We start from the raw sequence: 25,113 nt of genomic DNA, 5'->3' as shown, positions 1-25,113 counted from the left end.
AGTGATAGGAGCCTCTAAAACACAGTGACTGTGTGGCGCAAGTGTGCGCCCACTCTTCCAGGTCCAGCTCTGTTGCAGGCAGTTATGGGACATAGCAGCAGCTCCACAGGCTAGTATTCCCATGCCCTACATTGTCCTCTTCTTGTGGGGTGTGAGGGCCGCATGGTACCTGCTGTGCGGTATTTGGGTGTGGATACTGGGGAGTGCAGTGCAGGTGAGTCTCTCCCTGGGGCAAGACTGGATTGGTGAGGGGATACAGGGCTTTGGGATAGGGTGGGGGAGCCGAGAATGCAGCATGGAGTAATTGGGGAGAGACAAGCTGTAGTGTGTGTGGGGGAGGATGGAGAGATATACATACTGATATATTTTATATAGATAAAATATATATTTTTATTTATTAACAGTTTCTTATATAGCACAGCAAATTATCTCTCTCTCTCTCTATATATATATATATATATATATATATATGGAAAATCTAAAGGGGCCACCGAGATATAACTGTACGGGGCCCAAAGATTTCTGTTGCCGGCTCTGGTGAACATATATCACATATCTACAAAATCTGGCCATTTAATTGTTTTTCCTCCATCTTCTATGCACGAGAGACACTGGTGAGGCTACTTTCAGAGAAATATTGAAGAAGTCCACTGTGATTTGTACTATGGAGTGGATTATTTCAAGACAGACAGTGCCTTTGGGTCTTTTTCCATTTTTCTTAAGTCGCATTGGAGTAACCATAAGCAGAATCATAATAATTTTTCCTGTTTTCAATCAAGTCTTTGGGGGAAATGTAATAGGGTGTAAGAATCAGAAAGTTAAAGCTTTTATGAGAGTTCTCCTATGGCAATCATTTACAAGGCAAGACCGAATAAAAAAAAAAAAGATTGCCAAAAACCAGGAGAACTCTCACAAAATCTCTCACTTTCTGATTCTCACATCCTATCACATCCCCTCCCCCCTTTATCTTTAAAATCACATCTACAAAGGGGACATAACTTTTCATTGTTCCTGTCTGAAAACTTAAGTATAAGGATGCTGTAAGTGTTACTGTGAAAGCCTTGGGTCTGTCAAACAGATTATGCTTGTTTACTCTGGATGCTGGACACTGATGCAAGTTAAACATGCACAGTCTGATTTTATGCCAAGTTTATGCCTGTATACTAGGGCTGGAAGCAGAAAAAAAACACAAGTATCTTAGTTCCAATTTGTTCTCCTTTGTGGACATGAAATGACTGCAACTAGATCAAGCTCTCTGCATATCTACATCTGTCTCTTAGGCATTGCTGCTACTGAATTATGAGCACTTCACCATATGGTTAGTGTACAAAAAATATCCTCTATCTTCTTTCCTTTATAAACTCTCAACTTCTGTAAATGAATGTCTCTTGAGCAAAATAAAATCTAGATTTCAGTGCTATTTTTCCTGTTGTATGTGTTGTCTTCCCTGATGTTAGCCCCCATTACTCTTGCTTCCTCCTCTTATAAGCGTAAGTCCCAATGATATATGGTCTGTTTGGGTAGAAAGCTCACTCTGCTTAGGCATTATATACATGTCTTGTCTGGTACACTTGATAATGCCATTCTTTAATATGTCCAGAAGTATCTCTCTTATCCTTCTTTTCATTCATGGCCAGAACCCAGTGTGAACAATTTCTCCAGATAATTTAGTGTGTTTGATTGCAGCCCCCTATGCTTTTGTCTTTGTTTGCAGCTTTTTCATTCTCTGGGTTTAATGGAACATAGACACATGAAGTTGGAAATCAGAGCAATCTAGGAAGAAAAGACAAAGACAGATGATTGTTCTAAGTGAAAAGAAGCACCCATTCTGTGCAGCCTGCGGCCAGATTTAACTCACTCCTGTAAGGGAGATTCTCTCAAATCTAGATGCCATTCATCTCTCAGACACATCAATAGTTAGAGGTGGTTTGGGCGGAAATCCATTCTGGGAAAGATAATAGATTGGATGATTGTTAGAAATGGATGGCAATGTGTCATGTGAAGAGATTCAAATTGCGCAATGTAGGAGTTCATAACTATTTCACATAGAGCATGTTTGACTTAAGCCATGTATCTTGCACATGACCTTCATAAAGTTAACTTTTCTAACTACAGCATAGAAGTCTGTTTAATAATAATAATAAAAACAATATATACATTTATACCAACACACTCAAACACACACACGCACACACACACACACACACACACACACATTTATATATATATATATATATATATATTCGAAGGTAAGCAAGCAGCGGCACTCAGGAGACTTCTTCAAAGTTAATAAAGTGCAAAAATTTTAATCCATATTGAAATCGGGTGACCAACGTTTCGGGGCCGTGGCGCCCCTTTGTCAAGGTGATACAAACATAAAAAGAAAATAACATACCTTATATGCAAGAGAAGACCCGCGAACGGGACACGCGCCGGAGGAGGGGGGTGGGAACTGCATCCGTCCCTCACTCCCCGGGCTGTGGTGACGTCAGCGCGTCTGAACCGCATCTGTCGTCACTTCCTGGAAACCGGAGCTTACACTGCAACCATGGTAACTGGCGCTTCCTGGCAACCAGGCTTCGGATAGGCGGCAGCGCTGCTGAAAGTAAACAAAGTGCAACATGGTAAAATATACCAATGTAGTGCCTACAAACAAACAGTGCATATACATATAAATGGACTACGTCGTTAAGAAAACACTTAGTAAAACCATAATAATTAATATAAGGAAACTGCCATATAGGAGTCAGTACATGAATTGACATACCAGGGCAGATACAGATAGACAAGCTATAATAAATGTATTTGTAAGCATTATTTACGCAAAATATCAGTATGTGTCTATCATATATCCACATATATAGCTGCCCAAATATGTGACTTTATATATATATATATATATATATATATATATATATATATACGTGAATACGAGCTATACCACCAAGGTTAGATGGATGGTATTATATGTCAGTAGACTCCATATAAGACAACCTAATTGACAAGTTAGCACTACCTAACAGACATATTCAGTCCAGGACATTACTGAAAGACATTCCATTGGATCTTGTCGTTTAGGCCCTTAGGTTTGATGGTGTCCAAACTGTACATCCATCTGGCCTCTTTCCGTAGGAGTTGACCACCTCGATCGCCCCCTCTTATAGATTTGGGGATGTGGTCAATAATTTTAAACTTCAGTTCCTGCAGCGAATGACCTTGTTCCGCAAAATGTTTTGCTACCGGCTGGTCCGACGATTTCCCCGAAATGGCATACTTGATAGCCGATCGGTGCATAGCCAGCCGTTCCCGTGCACAACGTACCGTCTTGCCCATGTATTATAGCCTACAGGGGCACGTAATCAGGTACACTATATGAGTGGTAGTACAGGTGACCACATGTCTGATGAAAAACACTTTGCCTGTAGTCATAGAACTGAAAGAGGTTCCAGGCTGCATACTGGTGCAAGTCGTGCACCCGAGACATCTGTAGCAGCCTGGTGCGTTGGTCAAAAAATTGGTTGTAATACACTCCTCTAATCCTGTAATATCCGTATGGACGAGGTGATCTTTGATGCTCTTACCCTTTTTATAGCAAACCAGAGGATGTTTGTCCCTAAATGTGGGTAGTTTTCTGTTTGAAGCTACTATAGGCCACATAGCTTTGAGGGCCCTGGGTAGTACGGGACTGGAAGTATTGTATTTAGTATCAAGCGGCAAGATTTGTTGCTGAGAATTTGTCTCCTTGTTTAACAATACTTCCCTGGGTATACTAATAACCTCCTGTTTGCGTTTTCGAAGCTCTGTAGGATCCTACAGTATATATATATACAGGTTGAGTATCCCATATCCAAATATTCCGAAATACGGAATATTCCGAAATACGGACTTTTTTGAGTGAGGTGAGATAGTGAAACCTTTGATTTCTGATGGCTCAATGTACACAAACTTTGTTTAATACACAAAGTTATTAAACATATTGTATTATAAGACCTTCAGGCTGTGTGTATAAGGTGTATATGAAACATAAATGAATTGTGTGTATGTACATACACTTTGTTTAATGCACAAAGTTATAAAAAATATTGGCTAAAATTGCCTTCAGGCTGTGTGTATAAGGTGTATATGTAACATAAATGCATTCTGTGCTTAGATTTAGGTCCCATCGCCATGATATCTCATTATGTTATGCAATTATTCCAAAATACGGAAAAATCCCATATCCAAAATACCTCTGGTCCCAAGCATTTTGGATAAGGGATACTCAACCTGTATATGTATATATATATATATATATATATATATATATATATATATATATATATATGTGTGTGTGTGTGTGTGTGTGTGTGTGTGTGTGTGTGTGTGTGTATACAGTATATATAAACTTTTTAGGTGTTTGTTTATAGAACACAAAAAACATTGCATCTGTTGGTGTGTGAAAAGATTCTGAGGTCTTTTTAATTACTGTTTAGAAAGAAAAAAGTGAAATCTAGCTGATAATTTTAACCAGTTTTTGCATTAGTCATTTCTCCATATTTCTAAAAAAAATTAATACCAAGGCAGAACATGTGGTAAAGGACTATCCCTGCGAGGAGACAACCACAACATCTTTTATAAATACAAGGGGCCAGTTTGTCTGGACGATAGGGTAGAGGATGCTATGGATCACCCAGCATTGTCATAGGAGAGAGAATCAGCTTCTCAGATCCTATTTTCTGTTTGCATCAGCATACTGTACATGACCACACAAAACTGATCACTTGTCAGAGCACACGCACATTGCCATTAAATGTTATTTGTCGGAACGGTTTTGAGGATAAGTGCAGGAAAGTGGGAGTTCAGTAGATGCAAAGTATCAAATAAATGGTTTTTGGCATGATTTACTAGGATTTAATACAGTTATTGCAGAATTTACCTATTGCAAATCACTTTAAGATCACAGTAATACCATCATTTTTTAATGCGTCATGCAGTGAATTTATTTTTTCTCAAAAAATAAAATAAAAAGTAACACTAACATGCGTTTACTCAAGCCTAGGTTAACCTGCCTAGAAAGAGGTAGCTGTATCCAGCAACTAGAAAATAATCCCCCCCCCTCCTTTCTGCAAGGGAATTCCTGGACCTATTATACCACTTTCATATCTCCAATGCCGGATTCCACCCGGGAATTGGAAACGGGTCCTTCCCGGGTGGGATCCGGCATTGGAGACTTTCCTACCCCTTTTGGCTGGCTGTCCGACTCGGCAATATGCTGGGTTAGTTGCCATAGCGGCGGGGGGGGGTGAGCTGGCAGTGGGGGCGGAGCCGGCGCTGGGAGATGAGCTCATCTCCGCGCCACCTCTCCCTACCTAGTAAACGGGTCCCAGGTCGCATCGACCCGGGAATCCGTTTACGCAGCCACTGACCCAGTATTCACCCTGGGAATGACACTGCTTATAACCCGGGTTGAATTACCGGGTCAGACGACAAGGGAATTTGGACTTGGTGCTTTCACATCGCACACTGACCCATGTCGACGCGGCAATATGTCGACCCGGCAATATATAATTTGTGCGATGTGAAAGGGGTATAAGTGGCATTGACCTTATACTGGATCCGCTGGCCAGTGGTTAACAGGGATAATTGTGTTATCTGTGTTCCTTACTTAAATCTGTCATTTATGAGTATCTTCTAAGATAGATAGATAGATAGATAGATAGATAGAAGTATACATATGATATGGTATAATGATAGCTGTGTGCCTTTATATAATAAAATCATGTATAGGCCCCCTTAATATATTAAAAATAAAATGTGCCCATTTTATGTATTTGAATACTAATTATGCTCCCTTTACATTTTAGATTGATAATTGTGCTACCTTTGTTATGTTAATTTCAGATATTTGCAACTATAAGCAATAATAATGATCTATGTAAGATAATAATAATAATAATAATAATAATAATACCCAAAATATTCTGTTTCTCTCACTTAAACTTCTTCCTTCATCATATCCAGTGCAAGGGATTAATAAAACCACTTGAGCATCCAAACAGACTGCTTCCGTAGCGTCACATGGGTTAAAATTGTCAAGCCCACCTACTGTACTTTATAGATGAATGTCCAATGAGAAATGGTTTCTCATATGAATAATACCTGTACATCTGCTCAGACTCTCTGCTCCCTTAGAATGTTGATAGTTTAACTAAATCATCTGTATATAGTAACTCCTGTCAATTCAATGGATACAAACCCACTAAACATCACAGGTGATTTGCAATTTAACAGTCCAAACCTCTGGATAATAAAGGAAGTTTGTCTGGCAAAACTGTTGCAATTTGCATTGGATTTGAACTTTAAAGAAAAGTAGCACCATGGTCGTAACTAAGGGTGAGTGAGCGGTGTCATCAGCCAGTGTGCAGCCCACAGCATATACATGCAGCTTGCAGGGTGCCTGGAAATACACGCTACCGTACAGCAAGGAGCACTGCTACTTCCTAGAGCCAGCGGCCCTAACCCTATTTGTGACATCATGGTGTCATGAGTTTTGGGTGAATGACTGGCACAGTTCAGAATAGAGCCCTGTTCCTGCCTGACCAGCACTATTGCATTCTGAAAGGATGGAGCTGTAGTAACACTTTTTTATTGTTGTATGCTCGTCACAGAGATACCTTATAATTCTCACACAAACATACATACACACACACACACACACACACACACACACACACACACACACACACACACACACACACACACACTCACACACACCACAAATCAGAACAAATGATCTGGTCACTGGGGGAACAGACTCTTCAAACCGGGATTGCCCCACCAATGCACAATATGTAGTGTATTGACTTGGATATAATTGTCATTTTATTTACAGTGTGTTAGAAAGACCAAAGTACTGTATGAGAGTTAGTTTAGTTGACCATGGTATATTAGGCAGAACAGTTACGCGAGAAGGGTGAATAAAAGACTAAATTATTGCTGCAATATAAATTTATCACATTTTTAGGTTTTGGGTTTTAACATGTTTTACAGGAATCATGACTCTATAAAAGAATGTAGAATCCATAAAAAAAATTCTTATGCAAATATTAAAATAATTTTTTACATTCCAATATGTTATAGTGTTTTAATATTCATTAGCATTGGTTAGGGATGTCTGTTTTGACAGGTTGTGATGTCATCAATCCCCTCTGTTAAATGTTATTGTGTATTTCTGTGTGTCACACATAGCTGTCAGTCATCTAGCAAGGTGATATTATCTCCCCAATGAGTCTGTGTTCATAGAGCTGCTGTCAGCATACTTCACGCTATACTGCTTATAGATACTTATTGCACAGCCACATAGTACAACTCTGTGTCAGCAAGCAGGTGAACCTGCACTGATATTTTATTTGTAAATAAAGATATCACTTATACAGAATATATTTGCTCTGCTGCGTGTTGTTAATATTAAACCATCATATTTCAACATTTTGGTTGTTTTGAGTAAACCAAGAGCATCTTCACTTAAAAGCATATTTTCCATTAGACTGGCAAAATCTAATGACCTGTCTTGGATGGAAAGTAGAGATGTGCACTTGAAATTTTTCGGGTTTTGTGTTTTGGGTTCGGTTCCGCGGCCGTGTTTTGGGTTCGACCGCGTTTTGGCAAAACCTCACCGAATTTTTTTTGTCGGATTCGGGTGTGTTTTGGATTCGGGTGTTTTTTTCAAAAAACACTAAAAAACAGCTTAAATCATAGAATTTGGGGGTCATTTTGATCCCAAAGTATTATTAACCTCAAAAACCATAATTTCCACTCATTTTCAGTCTATTCTGAACACCTCACACCTCACAATATTATTTTTAGTCCTAAAATTTGCACCGAGGTCGCTGGATGACTAAGCTAAGCGACCCTAGTGGCCGACACAAACACCTGGCCCATCTAGGAGTGGCACTGCAGTGGCACGCAGGATGGCCCTTCCAAAAAACACTCCCCAAACCGCACATGACGCAAAGAAAAAAAGAGGCGCAATGAGGTAGCTGTGTGAGTAAGATAAGCGACCCTAGTGGCCGACACAAACACCTGGCCCATCTAGGAGTGGCACTGCAGAGTCACGCAGGATGGCCCTTCCAAAAAACACTCCCCAAACAGCACATGACGCAAAGAAAAAAAGAGGCGCAATGAGGTAGCTGTGTGAGTAAGATAAGCGACCCTAGTGGCCGACACAAACACCTGGCCCATCTAGGAGTGGCACTGCAGTGTCACGCAGGATGGCCCTTCAAAAAAACACTCCCCAAACAGCACATGACGCAAAGAAAAAAAGAGGCGCAATGAGGTAGCTGTGTGAGTAAGATAAGCGACCCTAGTGGCCGACACAAACACCTGGCCCATCTAGGAGTGGCACTGCAGTGTCACACAGGATGGCCCTTCCAAAAAACACTCCCCAAACAGCACATGACGCAAAGAAAAAAAGAGGCGCAATGAGGTAGCTGTGTGAGTAAGGTAAGCGACCCTAGTGGCCGACACAAACACCTGGCCCATCTAGGAGTGGCACTGCAGTGTCACGCAGGATGGCCCTTCAAAAAAATACTCCCCAAACAGCACATGACGCAAAGAAAAATTAAAGAAAAAAGAGGTGCAAGATGGAATTGTCCTTGGGCCCTCCCACCCACCCTTATGTTGTATAAACAGGACATGCACACTTTAACCAACCCATCATTTCAGTGACAGGGTCTGCCACACGACTGTGACTGAAATGACGGGTTGGTTTGGACCCCCACCAAAAAAGAAGCAATTAATCTCTCCTTGCACAAACTGGCTCTACAGAGGCAAGATGTCTACCTCATCATCATCCTCCGATATATCACCGTGTACATCCCCCTCCTCACAGATTATCAATTCGTCCCCACTGGAATCCACCATCTCAGCTCCCTGTGTACTTTGTGGAGGCAATTGCTGCTGGTCAATGTCTCCACGGAGGAATTGATTATAATTCATTTTAATGAACATCATCTTCTCCACATTTTCTGGAAGTAACCTCGTACGCCGATTGCTGACAAGGTGAGCGGCGGCACTAAACACTCTTTCGGAGTACACACTTGTGGGAGGGCAACTTAGGTAGAATAAAGCCAGTTTGTGCAAGGGCCTCCAAATTGCCTCTTTTTCCTGCCAGTATAAGTACGGACTGTGTGACGTGCCTACTTGGATGCGGTCACTCATATAATCCTCCACCATTCTATCAATGTTGAGAGAATCATATGCAGTGACAGTAGACGACATGTCCGTAATCGTTGTCAGGTCCTTCAGTCCGGACCAGATGTCAGCATCAGCAGTCGCTCCAGACTGCCCTGCATCACCGCCAGCGGGTGGGCTCGGAATTCTGAGCCTTTTCCTCGCACCCCCAGTTGCGGGAGAATGTGAAGGAGGAGATATTGACAGGTCGCGTTCCGCTTGACTTGACAATTTTGTCACCAGCAGGTCTTTCAACCCCAGCAGACCTGTGTCTGCCGGAAAGAGAGATCCAAGGTAGGCTTTAAATCTAGGATCGAGCACGGTGGCCAAAATGTAGTGCTCTGATTTCAACAGATTGACCACCCGTGAATCCTTGTTAAGCGAATTAAGGGCTGCATCCACAAGTCCCACATGCCTAGCGGAATCGCTCCCTTTTAGCTCCTTCTTCAATGCCTCCAGCTTCTTCTGCAAAAGCCTGATGAGGGGAATGACCTGACTCAGGCTGGCAGTGTCTGAACTGACTTCACGTGTGGCAAGTTCAAAGGGCATCAGAACCTTGCACAACGTTGAAATCATTCTCCACTGCACTTGAGACAGGTGCATTCCACCTCCTATATCGTGCTCAATTGTATAGGCTTGAATGGCCTTTTGCTGCTCCTCCAACCTCTGAAGCATATAGAGGGTTGAATTCCACCTCGTTACCACTTCTTGCTTCAGATGATGGCAGGGCAGGTTCAGTAGTTTTTGGTGGTGCTCCAGTCTTCTGTACGTGGTGCCTGTACGCCGAAAGTGTCCCGCAATTTTTCTGGCCACCGACAGCATCTCTTGCACGCCCCTGTCGTTTTTTAAAAAATTCTGCACCACCAAATTCAAGGTATGTGCAAAACATGGGACGTGCTGGAATTTGCCCATATTTAATGCACACACAATATTGCTGGCGTTGTCCGATGCCACAAATCCACAGGAGAGTCCAATTGGGGTAAGCCATTCCGCGATGATCTTCCTCAGTTGCCGTAAGAGGTTTTCAGCTGTGTGCGTATTCTGGAAAGCGGTGATACAAAGCGTAGCCTGCCTAGGAAAGAGTTTGCGTTTGCGAGATGCTGCTACTGGTGCCGCCGCTGCTGTTCTTGCGGCGGGAGTCCATACATCTACCCAGTGGGCTGTCACAGTCATATAGTCCTGACCCTGCCCTGCTCCACTTGTCCACATGTCCGTGGTTAAGTGGACATTGGGTACAACTGCATTTTTTAGGACACTGGTGAGTCTTTTTCTGACGTCCGTGTACATTCTCGGTATCGCCTGCCTAGAGAAGTGGAACCTAGATGGTATTTGGTAACGGGGGCACACTGCCTCAATAAATTGTCTAGTTCCCTGTGAACTAACGGCGGATACCGGACGCACGTCTAACACCAACATAGTTGTCAAGGCCTCAGTTATCCGCTTTGCAGTAGGATGACTGCTGTGATATTTCATCTTCCTCGCAAAGGACTGTTGAACAGTCAATTGCTTACTGGAAGTAGTACAAGTGGGCTTACGACTTCCCCTCTGGGATGACCATCGACTCCCAGCGGCAACAACAGCAGCGCCAGCAGCAGTAGGCGTTACACGCAAGGATGCATCGGAGGAATCCCAGGCAGGAGAGGACTCGTCAGAATTGCCAGTGACATGGCCTGCAGGACTATTGGCATTCCTGGGGAAGGAGGAAATTGACACTGAGGGAGTTGGTGGGGTGGTTTGCGTGAGCTTGGTTACAAGAGGAAGGGATTTACTGGTCAGTGGACTGCTTCCGCTGTCGCCCAAAGTTTTTGAACTTGTCACTGACTTATTATGAATGCGCTGCAGGTGACGTATAAGGGAGGATGTTCCGAGGTGGTTAACGTCCTTACCCCTACTTATTACAGCTTGACAAAGGCAACACACGGCTTGACAAATGTTGTCCGCATTTCTGTTGAAATACTTCCACACCGAAGAGCCGATTTTTTTGGTATTTTGACCAGGCATGTCAATGGCCATATTCCTCCCACGGACAACAGGTGTCTCCCCGGGTGCCTGACTTAAACAAACCACCTCACCATCAGAATCCTCCTTGTCAATTTCCTCCCCAGCGCCAGCAACACCCATATCCTCCTCATCCTGGTGTACTTCAACACTGACATCTTCAATATGACTATAAGGAACTGGACTGCGGGTGCTCCTTCCAGCACTTGCAGGGGGCGTGCAAATGGTGGAAGGCGCATGCTCTTCACGTCCAGTGTTGGGAAGGTCAGGCATCGCAACCGACACAATTGGACTCTCCTTGTGGATTTGGGATTTCGAAGAACGCACAGTTCTTTGCTGTGCTTTTGCCAGCTTGAGTCTTTTCATTTTTCTAGCGAGAGGCTGAGTGCTTCCATCCTCATGTGAAGCTGAACCACTAGCCATGAACATAGGCCAGGGCCTCAGCCGTTCCTTGCCACTCCGTGTGGTAAATGGCATATTGGCAAGTTTACGCTTCTCCTCCGACAATTTTATTTTAGATTTTTGAGTCCTTTTTTTACTGATATTTGGTGTTTTGGATTTTACATGCTCTGTACTATGACATTGGGCATCGGCCTTGGCAGACGACGTTGCTGGCATTTCATCGTCTCGGCCATGACTAGTGGCAGCAGCTTCAGCACGAGGTGGAAGTCGATCTTGATCTTTCCCTATTTTTGGAACCTCAACATTTTTGTTCTCCATATTTTAATAGGCACAACTAAAAGGCACCTCAGGTAAACAATGGAGATGGATGGATACTAGTATACTTATGGATGGACGAGCGACTGCCGACACAGAGGTAGCTACAGCCGTGGACTACCGTACTGTGTCTGCTGCTAATATAGACTGGATGATAATGAGATAAAATTTAAATATATATATATATCACACTAGTACTGCAGCCGGAAAGGTATATATTATGTAATGACGGACCTGCTGGACACTGTCTGTCAGCACTGCAGACTCCTAAAGTAAGCTACTAGTATCAAGAAGATAGAAAAAAAAAAAACCACGGGTAGGTGGTATACAATTATGGATGGACGAGCGACTGCCGACACAGAGGTAGCTACAGCTGTGGACTACCGTACTGTGTCTGCTGCTAATATAGACTGGATGATAATGAGATAAAATTAATATATATATATATATATATATATATCACACTAGTACTGCAGCCGGACAGGTATATATTATGTAATGACGGACCTGCTGGACACTGTCTGCAGAATGCGTTTATAAAAACACCACACGACGAGCGTTTAACTTTTTCAGGCAGACAATCACAATATACTGGTGGTCAGCAGACAATCACAATACTGGTGGTCAGTGGTCACTGGTCAGTCACACTGGCAGTGGCACTCTGGCAGCAAAAGTGTGCACTGTACTTAAATGTACTCCTGCTATAACTGCTCCCCAGTCTCCCCCACAATTAGCTGTGTGAGCAGTGAGCACTCAGCAGTCAGATAATGATATACAGTATATGATGCAGCACACTGGGCTGAGCACAGATATGGTATGTGTGACTGTGTCACACTGTGTATCGTTTTTTTTCAGGCAGAGAACGGATTAATTAAACTGGTGGCACTGGTCACTGGTCACACTATCAGCAGCAAGTAGTACTCCTCCTATATGCTCCCCAAAATTTGTGTCTCTCTCTAGTACTCTAGTCACTCTAAACGGAGAGGACGCCAGCCACGTCCTCTCCCTATCAATCTCAATGCACGTGTGAAAATGGCGGCGACGCGCGGCTCCTTATATAGAATCCGAGTCTCGCGATAGAATCCGAGCCTCGCGAGAATCCGACAGCGGGATGATGACGTTCGGGCGCGCTCGGGTTAACCGAGCAAGGCGGGAAGATCCGAGCCGCTCGGCCCCGTGTAAAAAAACCTGAAGTTCGGGTGGGTTCGGATTCCAAGGAACCGAACCCGCTCATCTCTAATGGAAAGTGGGCAAAACTAACGGCATTACAGTAGCTGCAACATAAATAAATAAATCAGTACAATGTTTTCTTGTCTGCATTGGTTCTGACAATGTAAAAAGCTCCTAGGAAAACAAAACTCCTCTCAAAAACAGATGAGCTGTGATGATACATTCACTTCAGTTCATTAAATCTCAGCACTATGTGAACTATTTTGTTGTAAACTATTTTACTCTGTTCATACTGTACAGTACATTCTTATCCCAACTCTCTAACGTGTGCAACTAGACATTGAGTGTAATAGAAGTATAGAACCATCAGTTTCACCCAGCTAACCACCTAAACATGTTACCATGGTATATGTTTTATATCCTGCCAATATATAACATTAAATCATGGATTGGTAAGTGTGAGTCTAGCATGCCAACAGGTCACTGTACTCTTCCATAGCTGAAAGTGTGACAGGCTGGTGGTTGGCTGGTGGTAAAAGGTGGCTAAACATATAATAGACATGAAGAGTTGTCAAGATTGGTAATGATCTATAGGAACTGAGGTTGAAGAATGACAGGTAAAAGAACTGATCCATCCATCTCTTCCCCACTCTTGATGATATTGATAACATCACACTTTCTTCTGTCCCCAAATCCTTTGTGTTATCCTTGACTGCTCTCTTTCTTTCACCTCCACAAATTAAGGCTACTATATGGGGCTCATGTAATAGCCTGCATGCAGCACACTCTGTGGAGACTCCAGTCAGTCTAACCACATTTTTAAATCGTCAATATTTTCCTTTTAAATGGTTGCCACTTTAAAAATATGGGCGACTCACGAGAATTTTATCAGAGCATGCAGCTCGCAAGCTATTATATAAGACAACATATCTCCAGTTTGTTACTTGCAGCTCTGGAATATTGTCAGATTCTAGCCCTTACTTACTCCTAATACCACTAAAACTCTCATTCCTCATATCCCGTTTAGACTACTGTGATCTCCTCTCTATCAACCCTCCACATTTCAATCTATGTTTTACTCTGCTGCTCTCTCTGCTACTCTGCTAATTTTTCTCTCCTACAGTACCAAATGGCATCTGCCTCACTCTCTGCATCCTGCTTTGACTTGGCCTATCCCTACCTTTATTATCTGTTCTACCCAGTTTGTACTGTGAAATTTGGTACATATACTATAGTCTGCCATTGCCTAATGCATATTGAGTTATGATACCTTGTGGATGTGTTCTATTTTTAATATGTATGGTGCTGCATACACTTTGTGGTGCCATAATAAAATAAAGATCAAAAGATACTAATACTAATAATAATAATAATAATAATAATAATAGGGGTCAATTCTATTCGGCAACTTAAGAATAGCGCTGGGAATTAGCTCCCGACGCTATTCAATTCAGCTGCTAGTGACCCGCAATTGTCGGGAATTCTTCTCTCATCCCCGGGGGATGAGAGAAGAAACCCGACAAAAGTGCTGCCTCGCGGCCGGCGCGAGGCTGATTCTGTCGGGAATCAGCCTCGCGCTGGGGAGTTAAGTCGGAGAATGCCCGTTCTCCCGACAATTCAACCTGTTTAGTCGGCGAGAACGGGACTTCGCCGACTTAACTGGAGCTGAATTGAATAGCGTCGGGAGCTAATTCTCGGCGCTATTCTTAAGTTGCCGAATAGAATTGACCCCATCGATGTTTAAATATGAATAAAGGTTTAATGAAAGCTAGTAACAACACCTTTGTGCATTTTTATTTTTTTGATGTATTTGAATTGTTTTATATGTAGTTTAACTAGTTATATTAAAATCACTTACTCTAATACCGATTTTGATTAGTAATTCCACAACACAGTCTCTCGCTACTTTTTGTTCCTCTCTATACTATATAGGATATAACTAGATATTTTCTTGACTGCAGCTATTTTTGATTATTATAATTTTGAAATGCATTTTATTACTTTTGGTACATTTAGTTGTGATTTGCCCTGCTACATACAAGTGCCCCTTGTCTTCAGCCTGCAGATAACCTTGATAACATCACCATCAGAGGCGAATTTCCCATTAGGCACATGCCTAGGGGTGACACTTGTTTGGGGGCTGCACTTGGATACTTGTGTTGGTACTGTCAGCTCAAAAAGCACCAGTAACTGCAAAATATTTCCACTCTACTATACCATATGCCATCTTGAATGGAGTAGAAATGGGTAGGATATGCACATACTGCCCCTGTAAGCTGTGCTGCTTAGTAAATATGTATACATAATAAAAAAAATAAAACTGTCATAGTTAGGCAATTTAATCAAATAATAAAAAACCACTATCATCAAATGAGAGCTTATAACTAATCAATAAAAATAATAAAATAATGAAGGTGGGAGGAGGAAGTGGTGGCTGTTACTGTTGTGCCTAGGGTGCCCTCACCCTTAATCCACCTCTGATCACCACATGTTCAAACGGGATGTAGCTATGTTTGGTTTTGCTGGAAAAAAACACACATCCAAACTTTGGGGTTTCAAGTTAAACCAAGTCCAGGCTCGTGTCACTTTGTGGTTCTCAGTCGAGGTGAGGCCAGCATTGGGTCATCCCAACAAGTTCTGATCTCATATCTGAAAACCGAGTCATGTGTGTTATGGATTGCATGCAAGTCCCACCCTTATGATTTCTTGAGTCATTTCACACTGGAAATGAATGGTATTGAAATTAATAATATTGTGGGAACAGAAACAGGTCAAAATTACATAATTTTAGCTTTTTTCAAGCAATTTAAAATAAATCCAGATCCAAAACCAAAACACTTGAGGGTAGTTTTGGAAAAAACTAAATATGATGATTTAGTGCCAAAACCAAAACCAAAACACAGGGATATGCGCACATCTCTAGTTGAAACACTTCCTTAACTGATGCATACAAACATAACAATTTGCCACGTTCTTATCCTCAGGCCTGTTCAGACCATAACATTCAAGATGCAATTTTAATAGTATTGCTCTTGAAACTCACATTTACAGTAATTGGCCTGAGTTGGAATATTAATTTGAGCAGGATGTGAAGCTGCCATAAGGCTCAGCTAGTGGCCTATTTAGACATCTGACTCACAATTATGGTAAACCAGAATAAGCATTGAGCTACAATAGCACAGGTGATGGATCCTAGGGTGGGGCATTTAATCATTTAAATAACTAGGAAAAAGTGATGTGTTAAGTAATTTAACTGCAATTTGTTGAAACCAGAGTGAAAAACAGTGGGTCAAATTAAAAAAAAGAAAATTGAATAGAAAGGGATTAATTTTACAAATGAATTGTCACCTGAGTTCTGCTAAGAGGTCTAAGAGATGCAGGGGCATTTTTATTATAATTTATGGCCATCCCCCAAAAATGAATATTCAATAGAGATGCAATTTGCAGCAATAAGGAATCTTTTTTAACCCAAATGTATAATTTCTGAGTCGCAGAGACATAGGCACCAATAGGAGCCGATCCTGGCAACTATAGAGAATTAAAGTGATCATATTGCCAAAATCTAAATATTAAATAAAAAACTCATTATAATCTCATCCCCAAAGCATATTCCAGATCGATATTTAATGTAAGTGCATATCAGAATGATTCATTTTAGCATATAGCAATACAATATCTACTGTTTCTAGTGAGTACATAAAATATGTTAAATTGTATCAAACCTGCTGCAGTACTAACAGAACATAATTTCACAAAATCTAGTGATTAAGTGAAAAAACTTATAGTATACAGTGTTTTTTTTTTACATCAGATATCTAGTTCCCAAGGTTGTAGCTAACTTATGATCCAAACTTATGATCCAATATCCTCTCTTGTCTTCAAGTGATAGAAGTCTTTTAAATGTACTTTAAGCTACTGTAACATAGTTTTTTTTACCTAGAGGAATATGTGCTTCAGTGTCCAAAGTTGCCTTTGTGTGCCTTCTAAATAAGCCTATGCTTTTAATAACACCATATTACTTTCCTTATGTACCTCTTTAAGCTGTAAAAAAAGTCTTCTCGATAACCAAAATAAGGCTATTCTCACTTTCAGCTTGTTAGGGGAAGCATTGATAAACTATACATAAATTGCTATTTATAGTCTTGATTAAACAATTTGAATAAATAGATACCCAATAACAGACAAATCCACTGACTTTTCACTTTATTTTCAAATAAACAAACTTTAATCATGTTTTGTGCTCTTCATGAACAATTTACAGAGAAAAAGATGTTACTGGGTTTTCTTGATTGGTTGCTATGAGGAACATTACCAGTTCTAAAATAAAAACCCACCTTAGTAAATTTACCCCAATATGTGTTTCAACTTGTCAGGACCTGCCTGGTATGAACCATGGTTTCTGCATTACTGATGTGGTGCCATAGTATGACTTCTAAAATTGCTATGCACTTGTTCCAATTAAATGTGTGAATACTTACATTTCAAAGTACCTAATGACAAGTTTTTGGTAATGAATTCTGAAAACATGATACCCGTTACCTTAATTCTTGGTCTACTTGGGCTGCAGCTTTGCTTTTTCCTGGTCCCTGGATGGAGTTATTCTGGTCCCTTTAGCTCTTTGGCTTTTTGCCTTCCATCCTGAAGTAATCTAAAATGAAACCTAAGGAAAGGAAAGTAATAAAAGGTTGGAAAATTATACTTGACTTGTTGGCAAAAAGATAATTTCCAAGAATAAGCTTTGATTGCACTTTGCATCACTCAACTTTTTATGCAGTTTGGTAAACTTTTTTTTCCTCCAATATTTGCTGGATAACTGCAATAAGTGAACACTAACATACTTAAACATTAACCACTGCGGATTGGGCATATTGATGACATCTTTTTCTGGGAGGATGCCAAAGAAGAATTGGAATAGTTTTTGTTTTAAACCAATTAGAACATTTCTGATATAATAATTTCTTTCCAGGATCTCTTTATTAACATTGATGTTTAAGGTTTAATCACATGACTCCTATATTGTAGATCAGGCCTGGCCAACCTGTGGCTCTCCAGCTGTTGTAAAACTACAAGTCCCATCATGCCTTGCCACAGTTTTGCTATTAGGGAATGCTAAAACTGTGGCAGGGCATGCTGGGATGTGTAGTTTCACTACATCTGGAGAGCCACAGGTTGGCCAGGCCTGTTGTAGATGGTAGGTAATCAATAATCTCCAGCACACATACCAATTCAGTAATACAGGGATAGCTATTGTACAATTTACATGGTTAAAGCTGGGTACACATTGGACTATTTTTTATATGATGTGGCCAATTCTGACAGATCAGTACTATAAAACAGTTCATATCGTTCAGTGGGTATGCACTAATATGCGCTCCCATGATTTGTTCATTGCTTCCTCAGGTTGGTTGTGCATGCAGCTCAATCTGATATCACTAACGATTGTCAGGCACATCGAGAAATGTATGTATCTCTGCGGTGTAGCTGGCACTCAATTACCAAAACATATGACCGTGGTTTCCTCCTTCAAGTATGCACGGTGAATGGCTTCCGATGGTGGGAGACAGAAATCCACTTCCCCCGTGTCACAAAACCAGGCGGCACTCCACGGATTTAGTGAAAAAAAGTTAAATGTTTATGAATAAAACAGCATGAGGGTTTGACGTTTCAACACCGTGACGGGTGTTTTTTTCAAGGACACATGGTGAAGCAAACAGTGGTTAAACAATTCTTACCTTAAATACTTTACACACGCCACTGCTACCAAACGAGTGCAGGGGGCGGGAGCGTCTCCGGCGGCCCCGGCGTCCGGCCACAGGGGATGACGTTGCCGTTGCCAGGCAACCAGACAACACTCCGCCCGGCGCGTCCCGTCGATGCAATGAAGTGCGCAATACAAAGTAACAATAAAGTACAATGTGCATAATGAAAACTGTGACAGATACAAATGTGAGAAGTAAATCTCTAAGAGGAAACAAAGTAACGTTTCCAGCAACGTGTAAGTGAAAGTTAAAGCTAGCTGTATCTTGCAAAACCTGGGAATAGTCTCAAAGAGCAACCATACACTAGGATCTCTATATACCTACGTATAATCAAAGCCTAAGTGAACGATGATGACTGATTATGGAAAATTATACTGTCACATCCTACAACACTGGACTAGGCTCAACATTGTATATGAAGAAAAGCTTTAAAGACTGAACCCATGATATTAAACAGCAGCAATGTAACATTAAAGAAATACGCTCCATGCTAATTTTTCATTAAGTACATGCGGTGCTACAGTGTTCAGCCGGACAATCCATTGTGTTTCACACTGTGACAGTAATTTCTGTCTATCGCCGCCTCTAGTAGAAATGGGGATATGGTCCTCTATTTGATATTTCAAACTACATAATGGATGTTGGCAAAGTTTGAAGTGGCGTGCGACTGGCTGGTCATTGTCCTTCCCTTCAATGGCGGCCTTAATGGCCGATCGATGGAGGGCCATACGTTCTTTAAAAGTTCTGATTGTCTGACCGACGTACAGTAGTCTGCAAGGGCAGATGATAACATAAATGACGTACTGTGAACTGCACGTAAGGAAATGATGTATAATGTATTTCTTGCCAGTCTTTGGGTGTTGAAATGAGGGACCAGGCATGAGGTAATTACAGGTAGTACATGAAGGGCATCTGTAACAGCCTTTACGTGTGGACATGATTGTCTTTGGTGAGACATCTGTATGAACCAGCAGGTCGCGTAAGTTTCGCCAGCGCCTGTAACTTGGCATCACTGATTTGTTGTGAAAACAAGGCAGCATAGTGTCACTTTTTACAATGGGCCAGAGTGCACTAACAGCTCTGGGAATAACTGAACTGGCAGTGGTGTATTCTGTGACCAACGGAATTTTCACAGAAAGTGTTTCCCTAATTTTAAGCTGTAAGAAAGATGCCTGGGGCTTCATCAAAATATCTGATTTCTGTTGTTGAAGCTTATTGTGTGGATAACCTCTGGCTTTAAATTTGTCCACCATCTGTGTCAATGCCTTATCCAACTCATCCGGATTGCTGGTGATCCGTGCCACCCTAGTCATCTGGGACTTAGGTAGTCCTGCTTTCAAGGCCGGCGGGTGGAAGCTTGAATGCTCCAGAAGTGTATTCTGATCAGTCGGTTTATGAAAGACAGCGGTATGGATGTGGCAGTCTTTGATGGAAATTGAGACATCTAGATAGTGTATCACTTCTGTGCCATATTGATACGTGAATCGGATTGGCGACTCGACCAAGTTGATGGACAAAAGTAGTTGTTTCAGGCTCTCCTCATCACCTGTCCAGAACAGGATCAGATCATCAATATACCTCTTGTATAAGAGGATATTGGTGCTGATCAAGGGATTCGAAAAAAATAACTCATGTTCTTTAGCAAACATATAAACATTTGCTAGCGACAGTGCTATGCAAGAACCCATAGCACAGCCTGTTATTTGTTCATAATATTTCCCATTGTGTAAGAAATAATTTCGTTGAAATGTCAGCTTGAGCAGAGTGATGAATAGGTCAATATCCAACCATTGGAAGTTGTTACTCTCTAAAAAAGATTTCATGGTGGCCAGCCCTTCCATATGTGGAATCACAGAATATAGGTTCTTCACATCCATGGTGCACATGATTGTGTCCACATGGAGAACAAATCTCTCTATGGGCAAACAAATTGCTTTAAAAACATTATCAGAGGATCCCACCATCATAGTCCGTCCAGCCGACAAAGGCGGTGCAATTATCATCCAGGATAAGTTATTTTTTTCGAATCCCTTGATCAGCACTTTCTGTGAAAATTCCGTTGGTCACTAAATACACTACTGCCAGTTCAGTTATTCCCAGAGCTGTTAGTGCACTCTTGCCCATTGTGAAAAGTGACACTATGCTGCCTTGTTTTCACAACAAATCAGTGATGCCAAGTTACAGGCACTGGTGAAACTTACGCGACCTGCTGGTTCATACAGATGTTTCACCAAAGACAATCATGTCCACACGTAAAGGCTGTTACAGATGCCCTTCATGTACTACCTGTAATTACCTCATGCCTGGTCCCTCATTTCAACACCCAAAGACTGGCAAGAAATACATTATACATCATTTCCTTACGTGCAGTTCACAGTACGTCATTTATGTTATCATCTGCCCTTGCAGACTACTGTACGTCGGTCAGACAATCAGAACTTTTAAAGAATGTATGGCCCTCCATCGATCGGCCATTAAGGCCACCATTGAAGGGAAGGACAATGACCAGCCAGTCGCACGCCACTTCAAACTTTGCTAACATCCATTATCTAGTTTGAAATATCAAATAGCGGACCATATCCCCATTTCTACTAGAGGCGGCGATAGACAGAAATTACTGTCACAGTGTGAAACATGATGGATTGTCCGGCTGAACATTGTAGCACAGCATGGACTTAATGAAAAATTAGCATGGAGCGTATTTCTTTAATGTTACATTGCTGCTGTTTAATATCATGGGTTCAGTCTTTAATGCTTTTTTTCATATACAATGTTGAGCCTGGTCCAGTGTTGTAGGATGTGACAGTATAATTTTTCATAATCAGTCATCATCGTTCACTTAGGCTTTGATTATACGTAGGTATATAGAGATCCTAGTGTACGTTTGCTCTTTGAGACTATTCCCAGGTTTTGCAAGATACAGCTAGTTTTACCTTTCACTTACACGTTGCTGGAAACGTTACTTTGTTTCCTCTTAGAGATTTACTTCTCACATTTGTATCTGTCACAGTTTTCATTATGCACATTGCACTTTATTGTTACTTTGTATTGCGCACTTCATTGCATCGACGGGACGCGCCGGGCGGAGTGTTGTCTGGTTGCCTGGCAACGGCAACGTCATCCCCTGTGGCCGGACGCCGGGGCCGCCGGAGACGCTCCCGCCCCCTGCACTCGTTTGGTAGCAGTGGCGTGTGTAAAGTATTTAAGGTAAGAATTGTTTAACCACTGTTTGCTTCACCATGTGTCCATGAAAAAAACACCCGTCATGGTGTTGAAACGTCAGACCCTCATGCTGTTTTATTCATAAACATTTAACTTTTTTTCACTAAATCTGTGTAGTGCCGCCTGGTTTAGTGACACGGGGGCAGTGGATTTCTGTCTCCCACCATCGCAAGCCATTCACCGTGTGTATATATATATATATATATACCATGCAGTGTGATCCGGCACTGCTCACGCTCCCCAGCGTTATGAAATACTTGCCCCCATGCCTTCACCTCCTGGATACGATCCCATAGACATTAGCAGCAATGAGGGCGGCACTAGGAGACTTAGCAAGTAAGTTGAAAAAAAAGTGCTTTAATGAATCTACGTTTCGGGGACGCATCCCCTTCGTCAGGATGAAACGTAGATTCATTAAAGCACTTTTTTTCAACTTACTTGCTAAGTCTCCTAGTGCTGCCCTCATTGCTGCTGCTGCTGCTATATATATATATATATATATATATATATATATATATATATATATAAGGTAAGGTGATGGGCGGCACTCCAAAGGATTTTCAGCAAATACAACAGCACACCAGGCCGATTAGATGTATCCTGACGAAAGGTGTGAATAAAGACACCTGAAACGTTGAAACACTAATCGGCCTGGTGTGCTGTTGTATTTGCTGAAAATCCTTTGGAGTGCCGCCCATCACCTTACCTTGTCTGCTGGGCCTTGCAGTGCCACGGGAAGGCACCCAGGTATTTAGTTCTGCTGTAGGAGTGCCGGTCACAACTGGTTTTTATATATATATATATATATATATATATCACAATAAATTCCTTAGGTGCGCCAATATACTCCAGATATATTTTAAAATGATCCTCTATGGACCTAATGTCCCTTTTATTACAACACCAATGTCGATATAATTTATATTTTTAAAATGTATTCAAATGTACAAATAAAACATTTACATAAAACCCAAGCAGCTTAATACAATGAATAATATCAACAAGACCTGTCTATTAATTAAGAGGCTGTATGTTCATGCACTTTGCCCTTACAGGAGTGTGCTCACGAAAAAAGATCCACTGTATATTTTCAGGTCATTTAAATCATCCAATGCGTTTCTTCCTTTAGGTTGGACTTCTTCAGGGGTATATAGCTTTCAAAAAAACAATTGTACAACATGTTTAGAATCAATAAAATGCATAATACAACAAATCTCAGACATTTGGTGTCTTTACATGCTCCATCATGGTGTTCAATAATGGTCGTACTACATTTTACAGTATTTGATAGGAGGAATTTGTAACAACCAGTTACCATAACATAAGTCAAAAGGGATATTGACTAAAACTACTTAAACAAAAATTTGTATTAAATCAAATTATTTTGAGATTTTTATTTTTAATTTTCAATTATAACATCTGATTATTACAAGTATACGTACCAATGTTAGGATGTATTTGAGAGTAGATCTACACAATGACATTCATAATGGTTGTGGATTCTGATAGGAAACTATGATCCTGATTTGTAATTTAAAATGATATCATCAGTACTATTCTCTACATAAATATATGCATATAGGTATTAGACCAAAAAGAGGGGGGAGCCTACCGTTTTGATGTCTTATCTCTAAACGTAAATTACTCCATAGTCAGAAATCACTGAAGGCTTGATCTCTAGAGAATATATAATTTTATTTTTTACTTATAGTTTAATAATACCTATCTTTTTCATATAGTTTTAATTGAAAAAATGAAAGTCTATTACTGATGGAACTAATATTTGCAAAGTTGATACATACCCACTCAGACGTTTCTAGTACTAGGGAATAGTCAATTTCCATCCACAGATATTGTAATGTTGTCCTAATTAGAACATATAAATATTACTCTAATTTATATATAATATTATAATTAAATCATGTAGGCATTTAGGATGTATATACTAATCTATATATAATGTTATAGAGACACATATCCCACATATAACATTCCATATAATATTATATACTATGCAATCCTAAAGGAATTCACTGCTACACAAATGATATACCACTTCAGTAATTCCTATATACTTCTCAGATTATCATACTTTACAATGCCAATTACTTGGAAACAAAGTTCTTTTGGCCACATACAACTTTTATAATACAATAAATACAAAAAAGATTGACCAAAAATATCCACAAAGAGCTGTTTTACTTACTTGTAGACACTGTGTCAGAATCTGTCTTTCTAGAAAATGCTGCATGTTAGGTGTGGTTACTTCCTATGTTTTTATAGAGACACACTATTGCCTCACTTCCTTAATTGGATAATAGGGCCCAAATCAGCATTGTAAGTCTGTGTACTATTGTAGACATTACAAATGATTAATGTTCGCTATCAGATTAATATACTAACTTAATATGATATATTTTAACTTAATGGACTGTTCTTTGGCACCATATAACCCATCTGTATATAAATAACAATATTAATTGGTTTAACTAACAGCTTTGGTGTTCACTAATGAATACAGCTGGCACTTGCAACACTATTGCCTCACTTCTTTAATAGGACCCAAATCAATATTGTGAGTCTGTGTACTATTGTAGACATTAAAAATGGTTAATGTTCACTGTCAGAATAATATACTAACTTAATATGATATATTTTAACTTAATGAACTGTTCTTTGGCACCATATAACCCATCTGTATATGAATAACAATATTAATTGGTTTAACTATCAGCTATGGTGTTCACTAATGAATACAGCTGGTGCTTGTAACACTATTGCCTCACTTCTTCAATAGGATAATAGGACCCAAATCAATATTTTGAGTCTGTATACTATTGTAGACATTAAAAATGGTTAATGTTCACTGTCAGATTAATATACTAACTTAATATGATATAGTTTAACTTAATGAACTGTTCTTTGGCACCATATAACCCATCTGTATATGAATAACAATATTAATTGGTTTAACTATCAGCTATGGTGTTCACTAATGAATACAGCTGGCGCTTGTAACTCTAGCACTAATACTACA

At 40.6% G+C, this 25,113-nt stretch overlaps 1 long non-coding RNA gene across 5 annotated transcripts; it reads right to left on the bottom strand.

The window, feature by feature from the left end:
* Positions 1–509: 509 nt before the first annotated feature.
* Positions 510–24,317, bottom strand: LOC134965513 (uncharacterized). Of its 5 annotated transcripts, none has more exons than XR_010188409.1 (9): positions 24,283–24,317; positions 23,879–23,942; positions 23,689–23,753; positions 23,519–23,597; positions 23,130–23,230; positions 17,635–17,755; positions 2,396–2,599; positions 1,859–1,945; positions 510–1,773 (listed from the first exon to the last, which is right to left on the bottom strand). It is a non-coding gene; the product is annotated as an uncharacterized LOC134965513 (long non-coding RNA). The 5 variants fall into 5 exon arrangements; XR_010188408.1 differs by having other exon boundaries at positions 2,396–2,596; XR_010188412.1 differs by lacking the exon at positions 23,519–23,597 and having other exon boundaries at positions 2,396–2,596.
* Positions 24,318–25,113: the final 796 nt, after the last annotated feature.

This window comes from Pseudophryne corroboree, chromosome 10 (genome assembly GCF_028390025.1).
Source record: "Pseudophryne corroboree isolate aPseCor3 chromosome 10, aPseCor3.hap2, whole genome shotgun sequence".
In the NCBI taxonomy this organism is placed as follows: Eukaryota; Metazoa; Chordata; class Amphibia; order Anura; family Myobatrachidae; genus Pseudophryne; species Pseudophryne corroboree.
Note: the sequence above shows the minus strand (reverse complement) of the source record. Positions and strands in the feature narration are given on the sequence as shown.